Source organism: Salvia splendens, chromosome 9 (assembly GCF_004379255.2).
Source record: "Salvia splendens isolate huo1 chromosome 9, SspV2, whole genome shotgun sequence".
Classification (NCBI taxonomy): domain Eukaryota; kingdom Viridiplantae; phylum Streptophyta; class Magnoliopsida; order Lamiales; family Lamiaceae; genus Salvia; species Salvia splendens.
The window spans coordinates 8425791-8443786 of NC_056040.1; positions in this window are offsets into that span (position 1 = coordinate 8425791).

Consider the following 17996-nt stretch of genomic DNA (forward strand, 5'->3'; position numbering starts at 1 on the left):
CCATGTAAAATGACTTCATATTAAAACTATATTGTTAGAGAGTAATGAAAAAAGGCAGCAAGTAGTGGATATTTATAGTCCAAAAAATAGAATAATAGGAGCCTCGTCCAAAACTTTTCATTTTCATTATTAAAACCCCACAAAATTGCAGTTTTAAATTTTATATCAATGCATTATTACTACTATTAAATTTCAACATTGGCCATTGTACTTCAAGTAACGCTCCAAATCTTACAATTTACTTTACACGAATTTTGGATATTAAATGCATAATAAAATTGGACGTTCCATTATTTACACTATAATATTTATAATAAATTTTGAAAATTAATTGGGAGCAATTTCGGCCACTGAAGCACCATCTCAAAAATTTCCAGTTACTTTACTACATTAAATATTGATATAAAATTTACATATATATAGATGCAAAAGCTATGAGTAAAAGAATAGGCAGTAAATAATCAATCATGGTGGAGGGTCAATGCTCCTAATTAATAGTCTGTTTTATTCCTGAAACTGAAAATTAATTTTGATACACAATATTCGTAAACTTTATTGATAGAATTTTAATTGTATTAATGTCACCCTCCCATATTTTTTTCTAAATACTTAACTTCAAACTTTTTTAATGGGTAGTCAGTTTATCAGCAAAAATCTTTCCACTTCTCCGAATTACTACTATTATAAAAAAAAGTTCAAAACGGGTAGTCAATTTATCTTTAAATAAATCTTCTAGTTTTTCTAATTTTATTATAAAATTCAAAAATGATAATTTTATTATTTTCTTCAAAACTCCAATTTTGTATAGACGCATAGATTAATTAATTAATGGTAAAAATATTTTACGATTAGAGGAGAATGATTTAATTATAATTAATTAATTAATGGTAAAAATATTTTATGATTAGAGGAGAATCATTTTAAATTAAACGCTAATTGACTGCCTAAATTAAATGCTAATTGGCTAGCTAAATTACATCGTTAGAATACTCTCACGTTGTATGCTAATGGGCTGCCTAAATTACATCATTAGAATACATTCATATTGTCTTCATTATTTTTTGTCCATGGAATCGGTTACATCTTAATGGCGGCTTAAATTACATTATTTATCATTGTAGTTAGTGGGAGCCGTTTCAAAATTGCAATTGAGTTATTCTTTAGGAACCGTTCTCTTCATTATTTTAAAATTGCATTCATATCCCTGACATAAAATAACTATTCAAAACGTCCCAAAACTCCCCTTTTATATTAGTATAGATTATTTTATAGAATAAAGTTAAGTTACATGCGTATTATATATTTATATTTTTTTTAATAAAATGATACTACTGGAGTACTGTGTCTTATAAATACTGATATCGTTTAATTTGTTAGTGGTCATATTCATATGTAATTTTCCAGCATCATTAGAGCATCTCCGGTGGTCGGCTAGCGAGCGGCTCGCTGATTTTTGGCCCTCGCCGAACTATTGCAGCTGGCGAGCGCCAAATCGGCGAGAATTTCGGCGAGGGAACGGCAATTCCCTGGCGCTCGCCGCTATTGCAGCCTCCAGATCGGCGAGGAACCGGCGAGCCAATTTTTTTTAAAATTTTCGAAACACTATATATACGCGATTTGCGCGACATTTTCATTCGCACCACTTGTTTTAACGAGTACTCTCTCTATATTAATTTCTGTACAAGATCAACAACGTGAAATGGATCTCAACAACGAGCCAAATTCAGGGTCGAGCGGGTCGCAAACTCCCACGGTCCCCGTGGGAGGTGGATGGAATCAGATGCCCGGGTACTACAACAACATGTACCATAGGCAGCAGATGATGCCCGGGATGGCATCTGGTGGTGGTATGCCGGGATGGCAGGGGACGCCGGGGGGTCAGGGGGGACCGGGGATGCATCCCGGGATGCCGATGATGTCGGGGTGGGCACCCGGGATGCAGGCGACCCCGGGGTACCCGGCGATGCAGGGGACGCCGGGGATGCAGGGGACGCAGGGTACACCGTGGGGGCAGGGGACGCCGGGGGGCTCTGACGTCTATCGCCCCAGCTTTGATTTTGGTACTGCTGCTTCGCACACATCGACCCCAGCGAAGACGCAGTTCTAGGGGATTGATACCTTCTCCTTAGATGAGTTGGGTATAGATCTCAGGGCACCGGACACTCCCGTGGGGCGGGGTCAGGGTGCGCCCAAGAACAAGAAGGGGAAGAAGGTGGTCGGCGAGTCGTCGCAGCCGGAGGTACGGAGGAAGTGGACAGACGCGGAGAACGTCGCGCTGTCCAAGGCGTGGGTGAGTGTTTGCGATGACCCTCTCGCCTCGAACAATCAGAGGATCGTTAACTTGTGGGCTAAAATAGCAGCAGCCTACCAGGCATTTTGCCCAGAGGGGAGGCCACGCAGCGGGGAGGAGTGCCGGAAGGGGTGGGACCGAATCCGGTCTGGGGTCTCCCGATTTTCGGGCTTGTACACCAACGCCCTCCGAATGAAGTCCAGCCGCCAAACTGACGACGACTGCAGGAGGCTGGCGGAGAAAGAGTTCCCCCAGCCCGGGCTTTACAAGGACTTCAACTACTGGAACTGCTACGAGGTGCTAATGGACTCCGAGAAGTTTCGGGCAGGTGTCGACGTGGGCTGGCCGAAGAAGCAGCGCCTGAACTATTCAGGTGATTACGCCGGAGGTAGCAGCGGCGGTTCCCACGACCTCCCCGAAGATGCTTTGGAGACCCCGTCCCCTCCCTCATTTACTCGCCGCACTCGCCCGGTTGGTCAAAGACGGGCGCAACGCCCTCGCCAGAGGTCCCAGGAGGTCCAGTCGGCATCCCCCCTATTGGCAGCTCGACAGCCGACCTCGTCTTCTTGGCGCGTCAACAAGCGCGGGCTCAGATGATCAAGGTCATAGATCAATGGAAGAATGCAACTGACCCCGAGGAGAAGAGTTTTTTTCACGCTGTGCTCGTGAGTATGCGACAGGATTTGAATCCCGGCGCGGCACAGGTCGGGGGCTCTGACGCGGGCTCAGATGCCGCAGATTTTGGGGTCCCGTATAGCGGCGACGACGGCGAGGAGTGAGGCGGCGGCGGAGGGGTGGCCCGTGCGTGGATTAGGATTTTTTTAAGTAATGTAATTTTTTTTACTTTTTTATAATTAATGTTTTTTTTAAAGTTTAATATTATTAGAGAATTTTCCCGTATATGTGTCGTAAATTTAATTCCGTATTTTGTATGATTGTTTAATTATTTGTTTTTAGTGCTGATGATGTGGCAAGGCTATGGCTAGGCAATTGCTTGTCCAGTTGCTTATCCTGCTGATGTGGCATGAGGAATTTAGTGCTGCTAATATGGCATGGCTGAGCTATTACTTGTCCGCTAACCACTAGAGATGCTCTTACACATACAACTTCACAAATTCTATTGTTGTGTGATAATTGTGAAACTTCACAGTTTTATCCATTCAGATTTTAAAGTTGTCAATTACTAGAATTTTACTCAACTTCATTGCAATTTATCTTTTTTTACTACACTCGTCTATAAAATACTCCATCCATCCGCGAATAAGAGTTCCGTTTTTCCATTTTAGTCCCTCCACAAATAGGAGACCCGATTCACTTTTACCATAAATGATAATAAAGTCTCACCTTCCACTAACTCATTTCACTCACATTTCATTTAAAATTAATATATACAAGTGAGACTCTATTCCACTAACTTTTTTCGCCTCACTTTTCTTAACGTTTCTTAAAACTCGTGCCACCATGAAATGGGACTCCTAATGGCGGATGGAGGGGAGTAATAGTTTTAGTTGTGAACGGCACTAGTTGAATGCAAAATTGATAAAATAAAAGAGATATATAAATTTTAAAAAATGATTGAAATGTTATTAGTAAAAGAGATAAGGATTAAAGGTTTTCATTTTGGATGGAAATAGTACTCCCTCCGTCCCATAAAAATATGTGCATTTTTCATTTTCGTACGTCCACAAAAATATGTGCGTTCCATTTTTGAAAAGTTATATCAATTTAATAATGTAGGTCCCACTATCCACTAACACTACTTTAACTATCATTCTCCTCTTCTCTCTTACTTTACCATGCATTTTTCTTCTTCTCTCTTACTTTACCAATTTGATCTTAATTTCTCTGTCATATTCATTGCCCATATTTTTATGGGACTCAGGGTATGTATATTATCTCCCTAACAAAAAAAAGTACTAGACTACTAGTGTCTAGTACTCGAATGTTTTTACTGTGGGATCATCTACTACAGTCTACAGTTATCTCTATTACATTTTATTAACGAAGGTAGTACAATTTTGTCACATGTCATGCAATAGATTTGATTGGAGAAATGGGGTATTTTAACAGATTGTTTATTTCGGGCACTCAAAGTCTTACTGGATTTTATTCATTATCCTGTCGATAAAGCGAAACTCTATTATTCGTTATACTTGTTTCAATAAAAAGCGAGAAATATAAAACTAAAATTATTAAAATATGATTCTGATTTTTATTAATTAGTGGCAATAGATGATTATTATTGCTACTTGATGGGGTACGTACTAAACAAGCCCAATAGCAGTGACAGCTCGGCCAGCCCAATAGCAGTGACAGCTCGGCCAGCCCAAAGCCCAAGAGTTCAGTTCGGCATTACCAAAGAGTTCGGCCTCAGCCTACAGCTCGGTAAAAGCCAACCAATCAAGCTCTGCTCTCAGGTCGGCATCAAGCTCTACTCTCAGATCGGCAACCAAAGCAGTTCGGTCTCGGTATTCGGCCGAACAAGGAGTTAGTGGACCCATACAGGATGTCCAACACACCCACTACCACGTGATGTCAGTTCAGGCCACGATCGTAGGCCATGACCTACGCTTCACCCACGATCTTAGGCCATAACCTACACGACATCCACGACTTAGGGTGGTGATGCAAGCCATGATCTGAATTCATTATATAAATAGAACTTAGATCTGATAGAAGAGGTTAGAATCTCTCTAGAGAAACAATCATATAGCAAGTCTGTGTTGTAAGCTGTATTTGGCAGATCAAGCAATACAAACCTGCCCCCATTTCTCCCCGTGGACGTAGATTTACCTCAGTAAATCGAACCACGTTAAATTCTCTGTGTCGTGATTTATTTTTACGAGCATTTATCATCATCAATAATTCGCGGAATCATCACTGGCGCCGTCTGTGGGAAGCAGAGAACAAAATTTGTGATAAAGCGAATTTTTGATCCATTTTTTCCACCCAAAAAATGCATACCAGATCGCAGAGTACCCGCATTCCTGCCCGGGAGAACCAGGAGGAAGCCAATCCATCCCATAGGTCTGGAAAACAGCCTAGGGATAAATCCACCACCAGTTCTCATGGCGAAGGAACAGGCCGCTCCAAAAATCGTCCCACTGAGTCTTCCCAGCAGCCTGATTTGAATGAGGCTGTCAAGCTGTTCTTGGCTGAGAAGCAGGATGAGTTCTTAGCCTTCCTGCAAAAGAGCCAAGAGCCGAAGACGAAAACGGAGGATTCTCCTTCCTCATCCAGACATGAAAGTCACTACCGCAGTAGTGCCGTGTCTTCCAGGAAGAAGAATCCTCAACCCCGACATATTCCTGTTCTTCCTCGGTACCGGAATCACAGGAGAACTCAATCTCCTCCATACCGACGAGATATCGGATTCGCCGTGTACGGAGCACTGAAGACTCCGTTCTCGGACGACATCACCCGAACTCCCCTACCACAGAACTACCGAACTCCGTCGATGACTTACGACGGGCTCGTGGACCCTCACGATTTCTTGGGGCGCTATCAATATAACATGGCGAACCAGGGTCTCAACGAGGTCCACATGTGCAAGCTATTTCCCGAGCTGCTCATCGGGAACGCGAGAAGGTGGTTCGATAGCCTCCCCCAGGGCAGCATCAGATCTTACCGAGATCTAATGGATGCCTTCCACAGGAGGTTCTTTCAGAAAGCGGAAGCCCGAATCACTTCGGCTCAGCTGCTTTCCATTCGTCAAGGTCGCGACGAAAAAATCAGCGACTTTATGACAAGATTCCACAAGGAATGCCTGCAAGTGGACGATCTCAACGATCTGCTTGTCATCTCGGCATTCCAAAATGGAATCCTGCCCGGAGCTCTCTACAGGAAGCTCGTTGAGTGCGGTCCGCAGACAGCTCAGGAAATGTGGGACATTGCGGACCAGTACTCCCGGGCCGATGAGGCAGACCGTCGCAAACGGTCGTTAGACAGCTCATCGTCCCGAGGAGACAGGAGGAAGCCCGATCATAGCGATCAGGGACATCCTCGCCGGACTCCTTTTGGCGATCAGGGACATCCTCGCCGAACTCCTTTTGAAAGGATTCAAAGGACTCCGGTGCAAGACAGATTGGGACCCCGTCTCAATCCCGAGAAGCCGCCCGCTCAGTTCGTACCGCTGAACAAGCCGAGAGCGGAAATTTTCGAACTACACTCTGACCTGTTCGAAAAGCCGAAGCGGATGACGAAATCTGCCGCGCGCCGACCCCAGGATAACTACTGCTCCTACCATCAAGACCACGGTCACGATACCGAGGAGTGCAGAAACTTGGCTGCAGGTATCGATGTTCTTGTGAGGGCAGGGACATTGAAAAAATACCAAAGCAAGCAGTCAAAGAAGAATAAGAAGCAGAGAGGTGCGAACTGCGCTCCTCAGGATCCGAAAAGGCAGCCGGATCCCGAAGACGATGACGAGCCGCAATACGATGGAGTAATCCTGACTATTGACGCTCTCCCTGCCGGGAAGACCAAGTCGTCCCTGAAGTCAGAGCGCAGGGGCTCCAATCGAGAGGAGCCAACGCATAAAAGGCTGAAGCAGGACGAAGTGATTACGTTCTCGGATGCTGATCCCGTCCCGGCCATCTCTCCTCACCAAGACGCCATTGTCATCCAAGCCGGAGTGGCAAACAAACTGATCCACAGGGTGTTTGTGGATACAGGAGCGTCAGTCAGCATTCTTTTTAAAGAATGCTTCGACAAACTAGAAGTGGACCCAGCTCGGCTCAGCCCGGCTCCGCTTCCCCTGAAGAGCTTCGCCCAGGAGGACACCCGCCCTGAAGGTATTATCAGCCTTCCGATCACGGTGGGGAAAGCGCCTACTAGCTCCAGTACGATGATTGAGTTTTTCGTGGTGAAAGCTCGGTCCCCGTACAACGTCATCCTGGGAAGAGACTGGCTCAACACAGTTCGGGCCATTTGCTCCACTTATCACCTCACCATCAAGATCCCTACTAAGGGAGGGATAGCGGTCATCCGAGGTGACCAAAAGAGAGCAAAGGAATGTCTGCAAATTGCGCTTAGAAGTGCCGAGCAGTCAGATCGGCACCACCAAGCATAGCAATCACAGCAGCCGGAGTCAGAGGCAATGACCGAAGTCATACCGGAGCCGAATTCGATGACAGTTCAGCTGTACGAAGACGATCCATCCAGAACAGTTAAGATCGGCTTCGCGGGAACGCCTCTACTTCGGGAAAAAAACCATCCAGCTCCTCAAGGAGTACAAAGACGTCTTTGCATGGTCTCCGTTGGACATGACCGGAGTGCCCCCCGAGGTAATCACTCATCGTTTAAATATTGATCCTTCGGTCCGGCCGATAAAACAGAAGCAAAGACTCTTTGCGGCAGAACGAAGTCAAGTCATCCATGACGAAGTCCGTCAATTATTGAAGGCGGATGTGTTATTCGAAGTGAAGTATCCTTCGTGGGTGGCCAATCCTGTCATGATCAAGAAAAAGGAAGGAGGATGGCGGATGTGCATAGATTTCACCGATCTAAATAAGCACTGTCCCAAAGATTGCTATCCCCTTCCGAACATAGATAAAAAAGTAGAAGCTCTGATAGGCTTTGAAATTTTTTGTTTTCTTGATCTATACAAAGGATACCATCAGGTTTTAATGGATGAGATTGACGCTTCAAAAACGGCCTTCATTACTGATTTCGGCATTTTCGCTTATAAAAAGATGCCATTCGGTTTAAAGAATGCCGGAGCCACTTATCAAAGGATGGTAGACAAGCTTTTTCGGCACCTGATTGGAAAGGAGGTCGAAGTGTATGTTGACGATATAGTCGTCAAGAGCAAAAGCACCTCGGAGTACGAGCACAACCTCAAGTCCACTCTCAACGTGCTCAAGAAAGCCAACCTCAAACTTAATCCCCAAAAGTGTACCTTTTTGGTAGATTCGGGAAAGTTTCTGGGTTGTTGGGTTTCAAAAGACGGACTCAAGGCAAACCCCTCAAAAGTTCAAGTCGTTCAGAACATGGCAATGCCGAAGTCCATACATGACGTGCAAAGGCTAACCGGATGTCTAGCCGCACTGAGTCGATTCCTTTCCCAAGCAGCCGAAAAGCAACTGCCGTTCTTCAAGGTGTTGAAAAAGGCACCAAAGTTCGAGTGGGGAGCCGAGCAGAAAAGGGCCTTTGACGAGCTCAAAAGTTATCTAGCCGAGCTTCCTATTCTCTCTGCTCCAGCCGAAGCCGAAGTACTATTCTTATACTTAGCGGCATCGGATCAAACCATCAGCGCGGTGCTTGTACGAGAAGAAGGCCTAAAGCAGCTTCCCATCTATTTTACAAGCCGAGCATTAAGAGGTCCAGAAACCAGGTATCAACCTCTGGAAAAGATTGCTCTGGCATTAGTAAATGCAGCAAGGAGACTGCGGCCATACTTCTATGCTCACAAGGTATGCGTCTTAACTGATCTGCCACTTCGGCAAGTGTTGACCAAACCAGAAGCATCAGGCAGAATCGCCAAGTGGGCTATAGAGTTGGGAGAGCACACAATTGAATATCTACCTCGGAAAGCCATCAAGGGACAAGCCTTGGCGGATTTTCTTGCAGAAGCGAAGTTCGATCAAGCAATTCCTGTTATTGCCGAACAGAAGAATTCTGCCAATGCCGAACTAGCACAGCCCTCGGAATCCGAAGTAGAGCCGCCGGACTGCTGGAGCGGATTCGTAGATGGAGCTTCAAACAAGATGGGAAGTGGAGCTGGTATTTTACTTGTCGCTCCCGACGGACACGAGGTAACCTACTCACTTCGTTTCCTATTCCCCACTACTAATAATGAAGCCGAGTACGAAGCCCTCCTGGCCGGACTCCAGTTAGCGCAAAGTCTGCTCGTCAAATCTCTCAAAGTCCATTGTGATTCACAAGTCATAGTAAATCACATGTTGGGTACAAGTGAAGCTCGTGACGAGAGAATGAAGAAGTATTTGGACAAAGCGCAAAGCATCAGCCGAAGTTTCTCCTATTTTCGGATAATCCGCATCCCCAGAGCGGAAAATAGCCGAGCAGATGCCTTAAGTAAGTTGGCCTCAGATCCGAGCTCAAAGGCGGAAGAATTAATGCATCGAAGCATTGATGAAGCCGAGGTACATTCAGTATCCAGCTCGCCGAACTGGATGACGCCGATCTTGCGGTATCTGGATCAAGGACAATTGCCCGAGGATAAGAGAGAAGCTCGGAAGATCACGTGCCGAGCACTTCGGTACGAACTTCATGAAGGAGTCCTCTTTAGAAAGTCTTACCTCCAGCCGTTATTGCGGTGCGTAGGACCAGAAGAGACGGACTACATCCTCAGAGAAGTTCATGAAGGATCGTGCGGTAGCCACATCGGAGCCAGAGCTTTAGCTAAAAAAGTTCTGAGATGGGGATATTATTGGCCAACCATGGTACAAGAGGCAGTGCAGCTCGTCAAGAAGTGTACGAAGTGCCAAATTCATGCAAATGTCCCAAGGATGCCGCAGACCGATCTATACACTATGCAAAGCCCTTGGCCTTTCATGCAATGGGGCATAGACATAGTGGGACCACTTCCTCAAGCTCCTCGGCAAATGAAATTCCTTATCGTTGCCGTGGACTACTTCACGAAGTGGGTGGAGGCTGAACCATTAGCTACGATAACGAGCTCAAAGGCATTGGACTTCGTCTGGAAGAACATAGTGTGCCGATTTGGCATACCCCACATCCTCATCTCGGATAATGGGACTCAGTTCACCGACAAGACGTTCAAGAATTGGTGCCAAGAGCTGGACATTCAACAGCGGTTCACTTCGGTCTCCCATCCCCAAGCAAACGGACAAACGGAAGTAACGAACCGGATTCTGGTGAAAGGGTTAAAAGCTCGGTTAGAACAAGCCAAAGGACAATGGGTAGAAAATCTCCCTCAAGTCCTATGGTCCTACCGAACTACACCCAAAACCTCCAACGGTGAAACTCCGTATAGTCTGGTGTACGGCACTGAAGCCGTAATTCCGGTGGAGATCGGCGTACCCAGTCCCCGAACTCTAAATTTCTCCTCCGAAATGAATGACGACGGACTGAGAGCAGAACTAGATCTCGCCGAAGAAAGAAGAGAATTGGCGTGCATAAAAGCAGCCAAGTATAAGGAGCAAGTAGCCCGGTATTATAACCAAAGGGTGAAAAAGCTTCAATTTCAAGTGGGAGATCTCGTCTTGAGAAACAACGAGGTAAGCCGAGCAGAAAAGCTGGGCAAACTCGAACCCACATGGGAGGGTCCATATCGGGTGTCAGAAGTCCTCGGCAAAGGGTCTTATAAATTGACTCACATGTCAGGAGAACAAGTACCCCGAACATGGCACGTCTCCAACCTCAAGAAGTTCCACTTGTAAGAGACAAAAGTCCGGTCAGTCCGTCTCGTGTCTAGTTCGGTCATAGGGGTATGTGTTTTTATTTGTTTGTTTCTTACTTGTACCTTTTTCAAAGTTTAAAGTTTTTTTTTCGTCTTTTTCATTTTTTCTCTATGTGTTTTGTCTCTATGTGCTTGTCGTCTCTTACAAATGGTACCAAGGTATATCGTTCTTTAAAGACTGATCCCCTTTTTAGATCGATTATTAAAGACTATTGTGAGTCCAAGCTTCTAAGGAGGATATAAGACCACAATTCAGCTTAACAAGCAGTCCGTCTGAAACGAACTGCAATAAGCCAACGATTGTGAGTCCAAGCTTCCAAGGAGGATACAAGACCGCAATTCAGCTTAACAAGCACTTCGTCTGATACGAACTGCAATAAGGGAAAGTCCGATCCACGCGATAAACCTCGCCGAATCAGGACGACCAAGTTCGGTCAAAGAAGTTTACCTCATAAGACCGGGGATGACCATGTCTAGTCAAAGAGGTTTACTGCATAAGACCACTTCGGTTAACTGGGAAAGTCCGATCCACGCGATAAAACTCGCCGAATTAGGACAAGGGAAAGTTCGATCCCGGCGACAAAAATCGCAAAATTAGAACACAAACCAAGTCCGGTCAAAGATGTTTATTTCATCAGACCAAAGACGAGTCCGGTCGAAGATGTTTATTTCATCAGACCAAAGACGAGTCCGGTCAAAGGTGTTTATTTTATCAGACCAAAGACGAGTCCGGTCTAAGATGTTTATTTCATCAGACCAAAGACGAGTCCGGTCAAAGATGTTTATTTCATCAGACCAAGGACCAAGTCCGGTCAAAGAAGTTTACTTCATAAGACCGAGGACAAGTACGATGAAATTTTTTCGCTAAGCTGTAAATACAGTGTTAGAAGCGAAAACAAAATTTCATTTATCAAATCTTGTTCGGCATACAACTCCGCTACCCTACAAAATGGCGTTACGCTATTACAAAGGACTATTCTACTGTCCAGGGTTGCTGAAGTTAAGCCACCTATCTGCAAAATCCTCTGGAAGCCGAGTTCGGTTGTTCCGAGCAGATGAAGAATAAGCAGGTCGACGAGATGCTATCCTCGACCCAACGCCTCTTCCCCGAGCCCGAGAAGTCCTAACACCTCGGCGATGAAGAGTCTCTGCAATAAGCATCTGCTGATCTTGCTCGCTCATAGTCACAACTCCTCGGCGAATTTCAGTCCGTCCCCGTCTTGACGATTCCGGTTGCTCCTGAGCCCGTTCTCGTCTTGACGTTTCCGGCTGTTCCGGAGTTCGTTGTTGGCTGGGAGTAGGATTTTGAACAAGGGAACCAGAGGTTTGATCTGGAGTGCGAGCATCTGTTGGCACGATATGCCGAAGGAATCTTTCTATGGAGGGGCGCCGAGAAAGAACAATGTCGTACCGAGAAGCCCAGCGCCGTAATGATTTCACAACTTGTTGGCAAGCCGAGCTCTCCAGCGCATTGTTCCTCCGGAGTACAAGATATTCCTCCCACAGTTCGTCAACTCGACTCTGAACATCTGAGATGGTCAATCCCCCGCGCACACGGATGTAATCCTCGTACGCAGTCCTCTCAGCAATGGTCGTATTCAGCTCGGCCTCCAGATCCTTCTTATCGGACTCTAAGTCCTTATTATCGGCCTCCAGCTTCACTAAACGAGCCAGAAGCTCGTCATTCTTCGTCTGATCGGCTATAGCTCTTCTCTCAGCTTCGTCTAAAGCCGAAGAGTACAGCCGTTTCCAGTGAAGTATCTCCATCTCCTTGAGTACAAAGCAGCTATATTAGTTCGGCAGCTGTACCGAGCAGATAGTAAAATACAACAGGAGTAAAGGCGAGTACGAAAAGCTATACGAAGACAAGTGTAGAGAATTTTTCATTCACAAGGAAAATTTTTACACTAGGGCTTCAAGGCCATTTTACAAGGAAGAAACTAGACTAAGAGAAGGGAGACGAAATCATACTCCGCCAGCTTCGTCTCCGGCTCCTCGGTCTGGTACAGCTTCTTTCTCTTGGGCTACCTCAGCCTCGGCCTCGCCTCCTGCCGGCCTCGCCTCCGCCTCCTGATCGGCTTCCTCCTCCGGATGCCCGGCCCGCTCGACTTCGGCCTCCGGCTCCGGCGTCTCGGCCTCACCCTCTCCGTTGTAAGTCGAAGCGGGTGAAACGGGTCCCACGGAGGCAAAGATAGCCTCCAGGTTCTCGTCCCGATCAGCTCGACAACTCCGGACTCGGTCTGCAGAAAGCAGGACCGAGGATGAAGCGAGCTCCTCAAGGAGCGGCAGATTCTGAAGCCGAGCAGCTATCTCTCGGCTGTACAGAGGCAGCACGACGTCGGGCCCCTGCTCGCCCTTATCGGCAATTAGCCTTACCAGACTACCGACAAAGGCCGAGAACTGGCTGCTCAAAAAGAGTCTCTCCGTGTAGGCACGGAGACCCTCTCCTTGGGCAACCACGGCGGCAGCATCCCTCCGTTTCGTCTGCTCTCGCTGGATGACGAGCTGGTTTTTGGCAAACTGAGCTTCATCCTGGGCCGAAATCCTAGCAGCCCTGGCTTTCTCAAAGTTTGCCTCAGCCTGCTCGGCCCGGTGACAAGCAGCCGCCAATTTCCTCTGCATCTCGGCATAGTCGTTGGACGCTTTGGAGAGTTCGACGGCGACGAGCTTGGAGAGCATATCATTCCTCTGAAAATGGATAAGGAAAAAAGTTAACAGAGGGCACCAAAAATACAAGACAGAAGCCAAGCCAAGGAATCAAGAAATGGGGTATTTTAACAGATTGTTTATTTCGGGCACTCAAAGTCTTACTGGATTTTATTCATTATCCTGTCGATAAAGCGAAACTCTATTATTCGTTATACTTGTTTCAATAAAAAGCGAGAAATATAAAACTAAAATTATTAAAATATGATTCTGATTTTTATTAATTAGTGGCAATAGATGATTATTATTGCTACTTGATGGGGTACGTACTAAACAAGCCCAATAGCAGTGACAGCTCGGCCAGCCCAATAGCAGTGACAGCTCGGCCAGCCCAAAGCCCAAGAGTTCAGTTCGGCATTACCAAAGAGTTCGGCCTCAGCCTACAGCTCGGTAAAAGCCAACCAATCAAGCTCTGCTCTCAGGTCGGCATCAAGCTCTACTCTCAGATCGGCAACCAAAGCAGTTCGGTCTCGGTATTCGGCCGAACAAGGAGTTAGTGGACCCATACAGGATGTCCAACACACCCACTACCACGTGATGTCAGTTCAGGCCACGATCGTAGGCCATGACCTACGCTTCACCCACGATCTTAGGCCATAACCTACACGACATCCACGACTTAGGGTGGTGATGCAAGCCATGATCTGAATTCATTATATAAATAGAACTTAGATCTGATAGAAGAGGTTAGAATCTCTCTAGAGAAACAATCATATAGCAAGTCTGTGTTGTAAGCTGTATTTGGCAGATCAAGCAATACAAACCTGCCCCCATTTCTCCCCGTGGACGTAGATTTACCTCAGTAAATCGAACCACGTTAAATTCTCTGTGTCGTGATTTATTTTTACGAGCATTTATCATCATCAATAATTCGCGGAATCATCACTACTCTTAGCTTCGGATGGTCCACTTTTCCTGAATTATTGCTAATTGATTTTTCAACAACACCTAGTGTAATCATAGAATGCCACCTTAACCAAGATGAACACGGCCTTGCTACTAATACTCTCACTTTCAATAATACATAGTATTATTTCATTTTTAAATTTGGTAGAAATTAGCATTATAAAATTATCATATAAGTTCCATTAATGGAGTAGTACAATTCTGTTACTTTTTTTAAAAAAGGAAAAATGAGTGAGGCTTGGCCTGCTAGGCATATAGTTCCATGCAGTACAGCAACATTAAAATATTTGCAATAAAATATATTCATAGAAATATATTTCTATAATGGGCCACAGGCTCCTCACATTATTAGAACACCTGCAACGCGTCGCGCGGGTGTCTCGTATCTCGTCCCTCTGAGACGAGACGGCAGCGAGACGCGTTGTAGCGTCCCGTCTCGTCCCGATCTCGCCGAAACGCCTGTCCCACCGACACAGCTGGCCCACCAGCTCGCCACGCGCCCGCGCGACGTGGCGAGCGCTAGCGCTAGGCGTGACGCCCACTCGTTGGCCCGCGAGTGGGCTTCGTCACGCTGACGCAATAAATCATTTTTTTAAATTCGAATTTAATAAAAAAAATTATAAAATTAAAACGGTAATGTTACCGTTTTCGACCGTTTTTTTTTCTTTTTTTACTCTAGAAATACTTCTATTTCATCCTCATTATACACACAAATACACATCTATTCTTCCCAAATCATCTTCATTTCCTCTCCAATTTTCATCTAACCTCTCCAATTTTCATCACAAAATGTTCGGCGACGGAAACTCTGGCAGCTCCGGCGGGTTTGACATCAACGCGTTTGGCGACTGGGGGCATGTACAATGTCTTGGGTGGTTCCGGTTCCGGTTCGTCGACGCCGGCGGGGTACCAACCACCCCATTTTGATGTGGATGCATACGCTCGTCCCTCCGCCCCGAGGTATTCGCAGGGATTTTCCCAAATTATGGAGGATTATCCGGATGAACCCAATCCGGAAGGAGGACGAGGGGGTGGAAGCTCCAGGGCATTCGACGCCGTGGAGGAAGAGAAGGAGGCGGCTGATACGATCCTACCTCTCTTCTATTATAATTATTTTGTTTAGATATCATAGGGATTTAGCATATCTTCTTTTATTATTTTGTTTAGATATTATAGAGATTTAGCATATCTTTTTTGTATCCACACATATTATAAATATGTGTGGAGTCTTCCATAATATTCATTCAATGAAATACAATATTATTTTGGCCAAGTCCACGTGTGATTCTTTGAATCCCTAATTCCTTACGCTACCTGCTGCCCGACGGAAGGTCTCCGCGCACAGCCGGAACGTATATCTGATCTGTAGCAGTTGCCCGACGGGTTGGAACCCGCGCACAGCCGCCCAGATCTTTATCTCCGCCGACCCTCACGGGCGCCGGATTATCTTTATCTCGTTATTGTCCGTTTTATCGGATCGTTAGGGATTTAGGTCCTTAACAACTGGTGCTTTCATCGTGATCTCACCCTCCCACCATCTCGAACCGAAGCTACACCGCTGCCTGACGGAAAACATTCCGCGCACAGCAACTGCTTTGGTTGCCGAGTCCCGCCTGTCCGCCGAGCTCTAGCCGCCGGACAACTCTACTTCTGCAACGCCCGACGGGAAAGATTCCCGCGTGCCGCGTCAAAGTCAGACGCTCATCATCCACCACAGCCACGCTTCAGTCCGTCGACATGTCATACGACTACGTCGGCTATCGTCGTCGTCAATACGACGTCTCTCAGGCCACACAGCCATTCCGTCCCTACCAGCTGGCCCAACCTCGCAGTGTAACCTATTGGGACCCTCCGAGCAGCAAGGTGGAAGTACTCCGTTCACCGTCGTGGCCTGATCCAGAATCACCTTACGTCTCACACCACTTGGATCCACCTGATCGTCGCCCACGACCGAGATACCAACTCCAGGATTTCGATCCCTATGACCCTCCACCGACGCGGCAGCCCTCTTGTTGGGAACCACCGCCTCACCGGGCATCGCAGGGATACTCGGATTATGATCAGCCACCGCCGCGTCCACCGAGTTGCTGGAATCCGCCCAGACATCGAACCAATCGCCGCTGTCCACCGGCGCAACAGCAGGACCGCGGCTACCTGCCTTTTGACCGGCCCCGACGCTCGGAGACGTGCAGGGATCGACCTCACCCTCAGGAGGAGGTGAGAGCGCTGCGAGTCCAGCCCCCCTCCCACCGGCCCCGCTACTCCACCGAACAGCCACCGCGGGACCTATACAGTCAGCCCACGCTGGTGACCAGTCAAACTTCTGACCAACCTACGCACTCGCCTACCTGTTGGGATTCACCGGAAGAGTTGCACACACAGCCTATGTACCAGCCACCACCGCGCGACTGATCGTTGGGTCACCGCACAACGACGTTGCCTGTTGTTGCCCCCAGTCTCAAGGTTCGTTCGCCTTGCCCGGCCCAACTAGCTGTTGTAAGTGATTTCAACGAGAAGTTACGTAGTTGTAGATTGGAGCAAGCCGCCCTTCTCGCATGCGTGAATGCATTGTTTGAGGAGAATATTGATGACGATAATCTAGCTGAGGATGTTCCCGACAACGTTGCTCACAATGGGAGTGCTAATCTTGTTGTACCAAATGACGAGTCCCTGGAAGAGATCATCAAGACCAACAATACGCCGCTGCAAGTGCTTGTCGGGGCATATGATGAGAAGATTGATGATATTAGTGTTCCAACACATAAGGAATTGGAGATGAAAGATGATGTAGCGACTTTGCTGGAGAAAGGAAATAAAACCGAAGCCCTTCGATCTAGTTTAGAGCAGAAAGAAAAAGATTTCAGTGTGTTGAGTGAGAAGCCGAACAAGAGAGAGGGCATGGAGAATCAGAGCCTTGTTGATGGCATCGAGGCTGGATTGGATATGAAAAAATAGGACAGTCAAGAGGAAATGGAAGAGAAGCGAAGGTTGTTTGAGGATGAGCTTAAATTAAAAGCAGAAGAATTGGGTAAGAGAGGTGATGCTCACTCCGGTTCGCAAGCACTTGTTTGTGTGTATGTGGATTTGAATGTCAGTAATGTTACAAGTATGAATCCTCGATTACCGTCGCTCGCCGCCGATGCAAGGTTGATTCCTCCGGGAAATGACACGCCGTGTTTGAGCATTCATGGAGGTATGGCAAAACTTTTCATTTTTGCGTTGAATTGTCACGACAACAATATGGCGGGGGTGTCCACCATATCTTATACCCAACACGGTTCTCTATTGGTGATTTTGGGTGGAAATGATGAAGGGAGACGCACAACTATTCGGTGGGTGTTTGATCCAGGAGGAGATACCTCGCCAGAGCTTCTACTTTCAACTCTCTTCGTGGTTTTATGGTTCCTACCTTGAGGACAAGGTGGATTTCAACCGTGGGGGAGTTGATACGATCCTAACTCTCTTCTATTATAATTATTTTGTTTAGATATCATAGGGATTTAGCATATCTTCTTTTATTATTTTGTTTAGATATTATAGGGATTTAGCATATCTTTTTTGTATCCACACATATTATAAATATGTGTGGAGTCTTCCATAATATTCATTCAATGAAATACAATATTATTTTGGCCAAGTCCACGTGTGATTCTTTGAATCCCTAATTCCTTACGCTACCTGCTGCCCGACGGAAGGTCTCCGCGCACAGCC